The sequence below is a fragment of the Mchenga conophoros genome, linkage group LG22, assembly GCF_057382185.1.
Source record: "Mchenga conophoros isolate Kocher_MC1m ecotype Shallow Benthic linkage group LG22, M_conophoros_male_GT1.1, whole genome shotgun sequence".
NCBI classification, from domain to species: Eukaryota; Metazoa; Chordata; class Actinopteri; order Cichliformes; family Cichlidae; genus Mchenga; species Mchenga conophoros.
In genome coordinates, this window is record NC_140546.1 from 38772140 (window position 1) to 38782330 (window position 10191).

The window sequence follows — 10191 nt, forward strand, 5'->3', positions numbered from 1 at the left end:
AGCTGATCGGATCGGCAAAGCGTGTTTCTGGAATATTATGTTTTTGTTGCTGCAAGTGCTTTTTATGCAGTTTTTGCAAAGCTATATGTGGAAGGAAACTGTGACTCAGTAAGCCGTTGTAGAAATGACAAAATAAAGTAAATAGTGCACAGCATGCGGTTGCTTTTTGTTACCCACTGATCACCGGTTACAAGTTGACTTCTTAAATTAATCTGTTTTTATTATTATATCAAACGTCATGTATCTGTTTTTGTCTCATCTCTCGTGGAAATTTCAGACAGGTGCTTTAAAAGCTTCACCTCAATGCCGTGACCCGGATTCGAACCGGGGTTGCTGCGGCCACAACGCAGAGTACTAACCACTATACGATCACGGCTGGTCAGCTGCAGACTGAAAGTCCATGTAGTCAGTCACCTCCAATCCACAGGAGTCCATTTTAAACCCACTAAGCAGGACTGTACATTTTAAGTTTGACACTTTTAGGTCGTATCAACATTAGAACTACAAACATTTCGTGCTTTTCACTGCCAGTTACAGTCTGGATCTTGCTTCTTTTTTTCTTACTTCACCATAAAAACTGGAATCTGCATGTTACATCTGACCTGCACGATGTGCAGAAGAGCACCAAAATGTATTTACGGTCAGACCACGCGAGGTCCCTGTGTTAATGCAGATACTGTTACTGTGCCACGTGCGTAAATGTGCGCACCGTAGACACAGAGTTTGAGATCGATATGAAGGAATAAACACAATAAAGATTGCAGATGATCATTTTCTGACCAGCCGTGATCGTATAGTGGTTAGTACTCTGCGTTGTGGCCGCAGCAACCCCGGTTCGAATCCGGGTCACGGCATTGAGGTGAAGCTTTTAAAGCACCTGTCTGAAATTTGCACAAGAGTCGAAACAAAAACAGATACATGACGTTTGATATAATAATAAAAACAGGTTAATTTAAGAAGTCAACTTGTAACCGGTGATCAGTGGGTAACAAAAAGCAACCGCACGCTGTGCACTATTTACTTTATTTTGTCATTTCTACAACGGCTTACTGAGTTAGGGAAAAGCAGCACAAGAGTTCAGAAATTAACGACAAAAAGCTGCGTCCATAAAGTCTAAGGCATAAAGGCTTTGACTTCTTGATATGACTCATCAACGCTGGATCAATGACATTTTTACTCATGTGTTCCTACACAAAAGGTGGCACTACAAACCAAACATTTTCTTATATTTTATACTTAATTTTTTTATTTGAATAACTATTTTACTTTATTACTTTTATTGTTTTTGAGAAAATGTGACATAACTTGATACAAATACTTGTTTTTATCTTAATTTTGAATTTTTTAAAATACTTTAACCCTTTTATTTTTGTGGCTGTGTTATGTCTTTGTTGGAAATCTTCTGTTCAATCACATTTGTTTTAATTCAGTGTCTTTTACTGTTACATGTCATCCATACTCTGATGGGTTTTGCATCCTTTCAACAACTTTGTGGATAAAAATGTACACGCACAAAGTCTGGTCAAAGTGTTCGTGCTTAACACGGTGCTGATCTCAGCTACCAGAAAGTCTTATCTGAAGCTGCTGTTTCTTCATTAAATCTCAGGATCACCTGTGTTTTTTCCCCAAGCTGGGAAGGTTTCATGTTGAATGCTTGTGATGCTCTTGCAGTATAACAACATATTTACTGGAACACTTTTTAGATTTCTGTAATTCTTGTAAATGTGACAACGCAAGAAAGAAACAACTAGAATTTTCCTCAACCTCGAGGTAAAAGTCAAGTTTTGTACTGTCATCAGAATAATGATTAGAGTTTCAATCATTATTCAATTACACACGTGTTTCATAAGGAGTTGGAGCAGGTGGACAATCAGTCAATCGGTGCAGCCTAAAGGCATTAAGTGACAAATAATTCAGCAAAGGAAACACATGATCACATCTTGCCACAAGAGGGCGGTAAAGGCATAAAATAAGATAAGATAAGATAAGATAAGATAAGATAGAACTTTATTAATCCCTCGGGTGGGTTCCTCTGGGAAATTCGACTTCCAAAAAAAGCACAGCAACGACCGAAGTTACAGTTACAGAATTGTTATATATATATATATATACACACACACACACACATATATAATACAGAGACAAATATAAATAAAATATACGAAGGGGGTAAATAGAATAAATAGGAATAAAAATAAAAATACAAGTGAATTGCACATTTCAAGTATTGAGTCTATTGCACTGTTGACTATTTACAAAAGTATTGCACAAGGTATTGCACAGTGAGGTGAAGAGGCACTACAGCTTAGTTGTTCCCCCCTCCTTTGTCCTCCTGTTTCCCCTCCCTCTCCCCTCCAGAGAGGAGTTAAACAGTCTGATGGCGTGTGGGACAAAGGAGTTTTTAAGTCTGTTAGTTCTTGTCTTGGGGAGAAGCAACCTGTCACTGAACAGACTCTTCTGGTTGTTAATGGCCGTGTGCAGAGGATGCCCAGCAGTTTCTTTAATGTCCTTTTCTCTGCCACTGTCACCAGAGTGTCCAGCTTCATGCCGACCACAGAGCCAGCCTTCCTGATCAGTTTCTCCAGCCTGGATGAGTCCTTCTTTGCTGTGCTGCTCCCCCAGCACACCACAGCATAGAAAAGTACTCCAGCAACCACCGACTGGTAAAACATCCTCAGGAGCTTCCTGCAGATGTTAAAAGACCTCAGCCTCCTGAGGAAGTACAGTCGGCTTTGGGCTTTTTTATACAGGTGCTCTGTGTTGCATGACCAGTCCAGTTTATTGTCCACCCACAGCCCGAGGTACTTGTACTTGTTGACCACCTCCACCTCCTCCCCCTCTACCTGAACCGGCAGTGGACCTTCTCTGGACCTCCCGAAGTCCACAACCAGTTCCTTAGTCTTTGAGGTGTTGAGTTGCAGGTGGTTTGTGTGACTCCATGCGACAAAGTTCCTCACCAGACTTCTGTACTCCTCTTCCTGATCATCCCAGATACACCCCATGATGGCCGTGTCATCTGCAAACTTCTGAATATGGCATAATTCAGAGTTGTAGCAGAAGTCAGAGGTGTACAGGGTGAAGAGAAGAGGGGACAGCACAGTTCCCTGTGGTGCTCCTGTGCTGCTGACCACAGTGTCAGACGTGATGTCCTTCAGCCTGACGTACTGTGGTCTGTCGGTGAGGTAGTCGCAGTGTTGGGAAGGTTACTTTTAAAATGTATTCCATTACAGAATACAGAATACATGCCCCAAAATGTATTCTGTAACGTATTCCGTTACGTTACTCAATGACAGTAACGTATTCTGAATACTTTGGATTACTTAATATATTATCATGCTTTTTACAACAACGTGAATGTACTATTGCTGTGTGATTTATTACTATTACTGAAGGTCCGCGACTCCGAACTGTAGTAAAGGGACCTCTGACTAATACGGCGGGGTCCCTGTCGGCTGGTAGCCGAAAAATAGCTTTACTTTGTTGTGTGGGTCAACTTTTCTTGCGAGAGACAGAGAGAGGCGTTGAAAGGCTGCTCCAACGGAACTTATTGTTTTCGGAGGAAAACACGAACACGGTGTACAGTCGAGTCTTAATAGCTTACTTACAACTGGGCTCGTCAGGCACTCTTCTTGGCTGCAGTGGTTATTATTATATTTACATGCTTCCAGCTCCCGTTTTTCCTCGATGACAACTCGTACCTTTCCATTCCCTTTTTTCTCCCTCCTCGCGCTCACAGACCCATAATGTGTATGGCAGTCCATTCTCCCTGCAACACGGACTACACTGCCCATGATGCTACATTCTTTAGAGCTATGCTTGTAGCATTCTGCCTGTTAGCTTAGCACAACAACGAAAAGGCGCTCTCTCACCCAGGAAACACACAGTCGCAGAGAGAGAGAGAGCGTCGCCCTGTAACCATGGCAACCGTAACGCTGCCGCCTGGAACAACAGAACGTAGCTGTCAAACAAAACCCAAACAGTCCTGACCCGCGACAAAATGAAACAGGAAAGTACCGCAGTGTAATCCATTTATTTCAACAAAGTAACTGTATTCTGAATACCACCCTTTTAAACGGTAACTGTAACGGAATACAGTTACTCATATTTTGTATTTTAAATACGTAACGGCGGTACATGTATTCCGTTACTCCCCAACACTGGGTAGTCGGATATCCAAGCCACCAGGCAGGGGTCCACCTCCATCCTGTTCAGTTTTTCCTGAAGCATACAGGGCCGGATGGTATTAAAGGCACTGGAAAAGTCAAGAAACAGGATCCTGACCGTGCCTTTTCCCCCATCCAGGTGTGAGTGGGCTCTGTGTAGGAGGTACAGGATGGCATCCTCCACTCCGACACCCGCCTTGTATGCAAACTGTAGTGGGTCCTGGGCATGTTGCACCTGTGGTCGGAGGAGGTTGAGGAAGAGCCGCTCTAGAGTCTTCATAAGATGTGACGTCAGTGCCACCGGTCGGAAGTCATTCAGCTCATTGGGCCGGTTCCTTTTGGGGACCGGGACGATGCAGGATGTCTTCCATAGGGCGGGCACTCTCCCCAGTCGCAGACTGAGATTGAAGACTCGTTGTAGAGGCTCCCCAAGTTCAGCAGCACACGCCTTTAGCATCCTAGGACACACCTTGTCTGGGCCTGCTGCCTTCCTGGGGCGAAGCTTCCTCAGTTGTCTCCTGACCTGATCCACTGTGACACTGGGAGATGTTTGGGAGGAGGGGAGGGGGGGAGATGTCTTGCTGCTGAGAGAGGGATTGGAGGAGGGGGGTGTCATGGTGTCAGGAAGGGGGGAAGCGAGGGAGGTAGGAGAGTGGGGAGAGGACTCTGTAGTAAAGGTGAGGGTGAGGGTGGGGGGGTTGTGGGCTGGTCAAACCTGTTGAAGAAGTTGTTGAGTTCGTTTGCCTTCTCCACAGTCCCCCCCACTGTGCTTTTCTTGGTGTTGTGGCCTGTGATGGTTTTCACACCATTCCAGACCTCCCTCATATTGTTCCTCTCCAACTTCTGCTCCACCTTCCTCCTGTAGGTGTCCTTTGCTTCCCTCAGGCAGCGTTTCACCTCCCGCTGTGCTGCTTTCATCTCCTCCTTCACTTGCTCCTGAAAGCCTTCTTCTTCATATTGAGGACAGCTTTGACTTCCTGTGTTACCCACGGTTTGTCTAATCAGTTCCCAGAACTTAAAAAATGTTTGGAAACTCGTTGCCTCAAAACACCTGTACTGAGTGCTCACTCTACATCCTGACTCAGTACTCAGGACGTAGAGTGAGAAGAGAACAAAAGACAAAAAATGGAAACGCACACAAACAACTAGTCACCACTTAAAGTGTGAAGCTCCCCAAAATGAAATCATATCCACTCTGCCGTGACCCAGATTCGAACCGGGGTTGCTGCGGCCACAACGCAGAGTACTAACCACTATACGATCACGGCTGGTCAGAAAATGATCATCTGCAATCTTTATTGTGTTTTTTCCTTCATATCGATCTCAAACTCTGTGTCTACGGTGCGCACATTTACGCACGTGGCACAGTAACAGTATCTGCATTAACACAGGGACCTCGCGTGGTCTGACCGTAAATACATTTTGGTGCTCTTCTGCACATCGTGCAGGTCAGCTGTTACACGCAGATTCCAGTTTTTACGGTGAAATAAGAAAAAAAAAAGCAAGATCCAGACTGTAACTGGCAGTGAAAAGCACGAAATGTTTGTAGTTCTAATGTTGATACGACCTAAAAGTGTCAAACTTAAAACGTACAGTCCTGCTTAGTGGGTTTAAAATGGACTCCTGTGGATTGGAGGTGACTGACTACATGGACTTTCAGTCTGCAGCTGACCAGCCGTGATCGTATAGTGGTTAGTACTCTGCGTTGTGGCCGCAGCAACCCCGGTTCGAATCCGGGTCACGGCATTGAGGTGAAGCTTTTAAAGCACCTGTCTGAAATTTGCACGAGAGATGAGACAAAAACAGATACATGACGTTTGATATAATAATAAAAACAGATTAATTTAAGAAGTCAACTTGTAACCGGTGATCAGTGGGTAACAAAAAGCAACCGCACGCTGTGCACTATTTACTTTATTTTGTCATTTCTACAACGGCTTACTGAGTTAGGGAAAAGCAGCACAAGAGTTCAGAAATTAACGACAAAAAGCTGCGTCCATAAAGTCTAAGGCATAAAGGCTTTGACTTCTTGATATGACTCATCAACGCTGGATCAATGACATTTTTACTCATGTGTTCCTACACAAAAGGTGGCACTACAAACCAAACATTTTCTTATATTTTATACTTAATTTTTTATTTGAATTAATGTCTATTTTACTTTATTATATTAATTTTATTTGAGAAAATGTGACATAACTTGATACAAACAGCTGTTTTTAAAGATCATTTCGATTTTTTTGTTAAATACTTTAACCCTTTTATTTTTGTGGCTGTGTTATGTCTTTGTTGGAAATCTTAAATCTAACCTAAAATTCAGTGTCTTTTACTGTTACATGTCATCCATACTCTGATGGGTTTTGCACCCTTTTAAGAACTTTGTGGATAAAAATGTACACGCACAAAAGTCTGGTCAAAGTGTTTGTCCTTAACACGGTGCTGATCTCAGCTACCAGAAAGTCTTATCTAAAGCTGCTGTTTGTTCCTTAAATCTCAGGATCACCTGTGTTTTTTCCCCAAGCTGGCAATGTTTCACGTTAAATAAAGAATCAAAGAAATCCTGACTGTGTGTCATTTCCTCGAGCGAGTTGTTCAAAGATTCAAGATTCAGAGTGTTTATTGTCATGTATACAGAAGAAATAGCATTTCTCTGTGCAATGAAATTCTTCCTTTCCTGTCCATACGCAAATGCCAAGTTAGGGTAAGGGTTAAAGGAACAAGATAAAAATAAGTATAAAAATAAGAAAAAATATGAAGATAAATAAAGATAAAAATAAGGATAAAAATAACGAAAGATAAAAACACAAGTACAAAAATAAGTGTAGACAAGTGAGGTATGCAGATGTCAATGTAGATGGATGTACAAAGGAGCTTAATGTGCAAAATGAACTTAGTGTGCAACGTCCCCTGTTGTGCAAATTGCAGTTGAGTTACGTCAGCTGTTCAGGAGTCTGATAGCAGTGGGGCTGAAGGAGTTGTTGAGTCGGGACATTCTGGATTTCACACTTCTAAACCTTCGTCTCGAGGGCAGAAGTGTGAACAGTTCGTGTTGAGGGTGTGTGGGGTCTTTGTGGGTGGAGGCAGGTGTCCTCTGGACTCTGCGATGGTAGATGCTCTGCAGAGAGGGCAGCAGAGTCCTGATGATCTTCTCCGCAGTTGTTATCACTCTCTGCAGGCGTTTGCGATCCATAGCAGTAGTTCTGCCATACCATGCAGTGATGCGGCTGGTCAATGTGCTCTCCACAGTGCAGCTGTAGAAGCTGCTGAGGATCTTGGCCAACATACCAAATTTCCTCAGCCTCCTCAGGAAATACAGCCGCTGCTGAGCCTTCTTGACCAGCTGTGTGGTGTTCAGTGTCCAAGTGAGGTCCTCACTGATGTGAAAGCTGAGGTGCCAAAAGCTGCTCACCCTCTCCACTTCATTCTCCTGGATAAACAGCGGCTGGCGAGGCCTCTTCTTCTTGTTCATGTCCACTATCATCTCCTTTCTGTGTGCTCATACTCACATTCACAATTTGACATGTTTTTCTCAAAAACTTAAATGCTTGTGATGCTCCTGCACAATAACAATATATTTACTGAAGCACTTTTTAGGTTTCTGTAAATCTTGTGAATGTGATAACTCAAGAAAGAAGTAATTATGATTTTTCTCAACCTCAAGGTAAAAGTCAGAGGTCAAGTTTTCTGAAAATGTTCTTATGCGATAACTGAAGGACGGGGCAATGTATACCTTTTAAACTGATACCTTTATCAGTGGTTTTCTCAGTTTCTGTAATCCGATTACTTTTTTCAGGTAACGAGTAAAGTAAGGGATTACTATTGCAAAAACGGTAATTAGATTACCGTTACTTTCCCGTAGGAACGCTGCGTTACTAAAACCGTGATTTTTTGCGAGAATGTCTCATGACAGTGACGTAAGCAAGTGCGACGTTTGTGACAACAGCTGTGTGCAGAGCAACAATGGATAATATATCGAGTGCGGGAGAGAATGTGAGCGTGCAGCGTTTAAAGCGTGGAAGTACTGACCTTACTTTGAGTTTGATTCCATAAAAAGTGACAAAAACATTAGCATCCGTTGTGCGTGGGAAGAAAACTTCTTTTTACAGCAAAAAAACTCCTAAACTTCCAAGCAAGCACTGAGTGCGCTACCACGTAATGGGAAACTCACAGAGAAACTCGCGGATTCTTCCACTGACCGCTGCGGCACACCTGCACCAGGGTAAACCTCCACCTGCCCTACTCCTGCTTTACAGGTGAAAATAGAGCAACAGGACCGCTGAGTCTTTGACTTTATTTATTTTCTGCTGTGCTTTACTTGCATCTCAAAGAGTGAGTGTAAACACAAATATATATATATATATATATATATATATATATTTATTTTATGTGCTGGAATGTGCAGAAAATAGGTTTGAATATTAAACAAATTTCTTCCAGTCAGAGAATGTTGCATATAATTACATTTTTTGCTCAATGCATAAAGTTAAAAGATTAAAACTAATAAAACAAGTTTTAAAAAGGAACTTTTCCATTTGATTACATTTTGTATGATGGATTATGTAGAAAAAGTAGAATTGGGCTGAAAGATCTATCACTTTATCACCTATTCAGGTTGTAAATCGTGTTTTTAAAAAGTAACTAAGTAACTAAGCAATTAATTACTTTTGAAAATAAGTAATCAGTAAAGTAACGGGATTACTTTTTTGGGGAAGTAATCAGTAATTAATTACTGATTACTTTTTTCACCTGTAACTTGACCAACACTGGTCACTAATAGGGATGGGTATCGAAACCCGGTTCCTGTTGAGAACCGGTTCCCACTGTTTCAATTCCTTGGAATTGTTTGCCATTTTTGCAAACGATTCCCTTATCGATTCCAGTCGCCCCGAATGACGTCACCACGTTGCTGAGCGTCGCTTACCTGGCAGGAAACACGGTGCCTAAGCGCAGGGCTGGACTGGGACAAAAAATCAGCCCGGGCATTTTGACTAGAGACCAGCCCACCAGGTATTACAGGAAAAACCATAAAGCCTTTGAATGAAAACAAACGTTGTTGTGACAGTGATGTACACTGTCTTGTTGGTACATACAGTGGGGCAAAAAAGTATTTAGTCAGCCACCGATTGTGCAAGTTCCCCCACCTAAAATGATGACAGAGGTCAGTAATTTGCACCAGAGGTACACTTCAACTGTGAGAGACAGAATGTGAAAAAAAAATCCATGAATCCACATGGTAGGATTTGTAAAGAATTTATTTGTAAATCAGGGTGGAAAATAAGTATTTGGTCAATAACAAAAATACAACTCAATACTTTATAACATAAACTTTGTTGGCAATAACAGAGGTCAAACGTTTACTGTAGGTCTTTACCAGGTTTGCACACACAGAAGCTGGTATTTTGGCCCATTCCTCCATGCAGATCTTCTCGAGAGCAGTGATGTTTTGGGGCTGTCGCCGAGCAACACGGACTTTCAACTCCCGCCACAGATTTTCTATGGGGTTGAGGTCTGGAGACTGGCTAGGCCACTCCAGGACTTTCAAATGCTTCTTACGGAGCCACTCCTTTGTTGCCCGGGCGGTGTGTTTTGGATCATTGTCATGTTGGAAGACCCAGCCTCGTTTCATCTTCAAAGTTCTCACTGATGGAAGGAGGTTTTGGCTCAAAATCTCACGATACATGGCCCCATTCATTCTGTCCTTAACACGGATCAGTCGTCCTGTCCCCTTGGCAGAAAAACAGCCCCATAGCATGATGTTTCCACCCCCATGCGTCACAGTAGGTATGGTGTTCTTGGGATGCAACTCAGTATTCTTCTTCCTCCAAACACGACGAGTTGAGTTTATACCAAAAAGTTCTACTTTGGTTTCATCTGACCACATGACATTCTCCCAATCCTCTGCTGTATCATCCATGTGCTCTCTGGCAAACTTCAGACGGGCCTGGACATGCACTGGCTTCAGCAGCGGAACACGTCTGGCACTGCGGGATTTGATTCCCTGCCGTTGTAGTGTGTTACTGATGGTGAC

General features: G+C 42.7%; 3 non-coding genes across 3 annotated transcripts; 2 read left to right on the forward strand and 1 right to left on the reverse strand.

Moving 5' to 3' along the window:
• Positions 1 to 304: 304 nt before the first annotated feature.
• trnah-gug (transfer RNA histidin (anticodon GUG)) lies at positions 305 to 376 on the reverse strand. Its single transcript has one exon. It is a non-coding gene; the product is annotated as a tRNA-His (tRNA).
• Positions 377 to 782: 406 nt separating this feature from the next.
• Positions 783 to 854, forward strand: trnah-gug (transfer RNA histidin (anticodon GUG)). Its single transcript has one exon. It is a non-coding gene; the product is annotated as a tRNA-His (tRNA).
• Positions 855 to 5837: 4983 nt separating this feature from the next.
• trnah-gug (transfer RNA histidin (anticodon GUG)) lies at positions 5838 to 5909 on the forward strand. Its single transcript has one exon. It is a non-coding gene; the product is annotated as a tRNA-His (tRNA).
• The last annotated feature ends 4282 nt before the right edge of the window (positions 5910 to 10191 follow it).